The following is a 3895-nucleotide window of genomic DNA, read 5'->3' on the forward strand; positions in this document are numbered from 1 at the left end:
GCTTCCTCTTCATGCCCGACGAATAGTTATTTGCAAGCACATGCAAACTTCTATTCTCGTACTTAAGCTGCTGGATCTCTTGCTTAAGACTTTCCACCTCTGCCATCAATGATTCCACCTGACGGGAGCGGGCAAGCAGGCGTTGGCCCATGTTGGACACAGAGCTCGCACATTGAACACTAAGTGCGAGGGACTCTTGAACGGCCAACTCATCGGACCGTCCTGACAGCAGCCTACTATCTTTTGGAGTGAGGAGGTTCCTAGCTACTATTGTAGCTGTTGTGGCGTCCTGCATCACGGAGTCTTCACCTGTAAGAAGACCGTTAGAAGATAAAAAAGAAGGGCGCCATACATTACCTTGACGGGGCGCAACCGGATCGCTGCTGAGACTCAAATCTAAGCTAAGGTTCGATGAGTTTGCCATTTTTTCAAAAGTGTTCAAAGAGAAGGGTTGGATGGAGTAAATTTTCAAAGGGCCGGAGACGATTTTAAGGAATGGGAGATCTTCAGAGTGTGTATGTTGGCGGTGATCGATAGCTCTATAAAAAGCCAAGGCGACGCGTCCACCGATTTAAAGAGCCGGATTTTCCGGCGTAAGTTAGGCGACGCTCCCTCGGCTTTTCAGAAAACGCATTCAACTTTGTCAAAAGATTTCTGACAAAGCTAAAAACACGAGGAGGCCATCATCGCAACTACACATCTTTAGCCGACAAGCGCAAAGTTCGGCGACGCTTTCTCTGCTTTTCAGAAGACGCATGCAGCTTTGTCAAAAGGAGCCGCATCCGCACTACTACGTGTCGTTCAGAAAGCGAAGGGGTGCCTGCTCAGAAATCGAAGAGGCGTCTTCAAAGATCGAAGAGGCGCCACTATTTCAAAAAGCCGGATTTACGGGATCGAAGAGATGTTTGTCGACAAGGGTAAAAGAACAGTACCACCACTTGATATTATCTCTATATATGTCGACCTTCATCTTTTATGGCAAGGCAGACCTGAAGAAAATGCCCAACCCTCCCTCAACTCTGAGGGCGCACTCCCAGCAAAGCCTTTCGAAATACTCAAATTCCTCTTCTTCCCCAAAGATGATACCAGATGCCTGGAGTACAGATGACCCAGGAGGAAACAGCACAACAAATACATGTGCTGATTCATTCACCGCTTCTTCAAAAGCAAAGGTATCTCATATCATCAAGGTCAAAAGCAAAAGTATCTCATATCATGCTCTTTCCCTGTCTTTTTCTTTGTCCATGTTCTTACTCGCATGGCAAAGTGAAAGAAGCAATCAGCCGGCACTTGGAGTCAGTCTTTCGATCTGGAGCCAACTACCTGGAATCTATTCCTGATTGCTTACCTAGCGTTGCTCTCGAGTAGTCATCTTCAACGGAGCAAGTAAGGCAAGTGAAAATGATACATTGAAGCATGTGGAGACAAGCAACAACTGCATATGCTGAGCTATCCTCTAACCCTCTTCAATACGAATTGGAAAGATTGAACAAAGAAACAGATAAAAGGAGGAAGCTCAGACCTTCGGGGAAGACCAAAAGAATCCTGCTGCCCAATTCAAGAAGTAGCAGAAAGGAAAATCAACGATGGGCGGAAACCAGTTCAAGAGAAAGCCTGTGGAATCACCAAGATCAATGCCTCAATGCAATTACCAAGGAGAAGATGGAATTTACACTCCATAACCAGATTTGCGTCCCTAAACTCTTCTCTTTGTTAAGTTACATTCTGCCATGTTTAGTATGTTTAGTATGTTTAAGTGCTTTTTGTGTGTTTACTTATGTTTTGTGTGAATCTATGCTTAAAACATTGAGGACAATGTTTGATTTAAGTGTGGGGGGGGGGGGGGTAACTAAGTATATTTGATGCAAATTCGTGGGATTTTATCACCCATAACTTCAAATGTTGTTCCTTGCTGTTTTAAAGTGTTTTTAAGTTGTTTTAGAGTGTTTTAGTATGTTTTGTTTTTATAACTCCGAAAATCACATAAAAATTTGAAAAACATGTTTTAAAAAGCCTAAAAAGAGTGTTTTGAGTCGTTTTTGTGTGTTTGTGTCTTAGGGTACCTTCCAACACAATGATAAGGATGTGGTTTGTAATTGCATGACGGTTAAAAAGAGTTATCCTTAGACCTTGTGCTACAATAAAGAGGAAGAGAAGAGGGCCTAAACGTTCATACAATTCAAGTTTGAGTTGTTGGAATGTTTAGGTGTTTCTTTGATTTCAATGTTATGAAGAACTAAACCCCCCTTAGCTAGGGGGTGATTCGAAATATATGTTTATGCTTGCATTTTGATTTGATTACTTCTAATTGCGTTTCATAAGTTGTGGATTCAATTCGTTTAACTGTTTGATTAATAACTTATTTATGTATGTTTATTGAGAGTGCACACTTAATTTTCATGCATGAATTTGACGCTAGAATATAAGTGAGTTTCACCTAATAGTTACGAACTTATATTCACAAGTAGTGGAGGTTGCTTATAAACAATCGCGTTAAACGAATTCTTGGCATAAGTTTCATGCAATCATAGTAACGAATGCCCCGTCAACACTTATAATTTTCATAGAGCGTAATGATTCTTGCTTGTATCTTTATTATGCAATCATGTAGGGGACTTGTGGGGAATGTTTTGGGTTGTCGTATGCAATCATCCAATTCAATAACGTTAGGAAGATTTGAAGGTTAATTAGTGCATCACGGTTAACTTGGAGTGTTGAGAATTAATGATTTATTGAAATGCAATTGGAAATCGTTTTATTATGCAAGTATAACATGTATGGAGATGAACCCCTTAGCTAGCCTTCATTCCATTCAATTCTATCACACATTCACATTCACATTTTGCTTTTACTTACAACCTGTTCTTTTAGTTTAAATTCGTCAAAACCTAAATCCCCCTTTACTTTCTTGTCAAATTAGTTAGAAATCAATTTAGTTTGTGTTTATAAGTGTTGTGATTCAATTTGTTACATAAATTCGTCCAAAGTACTCAAAGTGCTCAAAACTGCCCAGAAAGTGATTTTAAGGCAGTTTTGAGTGTTTTGGGTGATGTTTGAGTCTTTTGGTTTGTCTTAGTGTTTTAAAGTTTAGTTTTGCATTCTTTGAGTCTAGTATAGTGTTTTATATTGTGTTTTTACGTTTTTGAGTCAGTTTCCAAGTGATTTGCAATCCCTCCTAATCCCTGGTTAAGAACGATCCCTACTTATACTTATACTACAATTGTCAAAAAGAGGGTTTAATTTGTGTGCGTTTAAATCACGCATCAAATTTTGGCGCCGTTGCCGGGGATTAGCAACTTTGCTAATCCTTTGGATTGTTATTTTCGTTTTCTTATTAGTTTTAGTTTTCGTTTCTGTTATATATTTTAGTTTTAGTTTGTGATTTGTGTTTTGTTTATTGAATTCAAGTACTAGAGAAGCATAACATGGCACTTGATAATGCTTCTCTTTTGTCACAGCTCATGGAAAGGTCCCAAATGCAAAGCATTGATATATTTGATCTTCAATCAAGGAATAACGTGTTTTCCAATACTTACAATTCGGATTGGAGTGATCATTCAACTTCTATGTGGTGGGAACCTCAAAATGTTCAACAAGAAGGATATTGGCAACCACCTCATATTCAATATGCCCAACCAAACTCAAGTTCGTCAATAGATTATAATCAAAAGCTTAATGAATTAATTTGTTTGGTGCAGGGCTCACAAAATCAAGTCAAGGAGGGCCAAAATCAAGACAAAAGGTTGGACCACTTGGAAATGCAAATTGGGCAGATCGCGGAGTTCGTAGGACAGTTTCGAGACCAAGGTGAACTCCCTAGTTCAACCATTGCAAATCCGAAGGGAGAATTTGAAACTGCCAAGGAAATCATGTTGAGAAGTGACAAAGAGGTTGG

The sequence above is a fragment of the Pyrus communis genome, chromosome 7, assembly GCF_041283825.1.
Source record: "Pyrus communis isolate YQ-2024b chromosome 7, ASM4128382v1, whole genome shotgun sequence".
NCBI classification, from domain to species: domain Eukaryota; kingdom Viridiplantae; phylum Streptophyta; class Magnoliopsida; order Rosales; family Rosaceae; genus Pyrus; species Pyrus communis.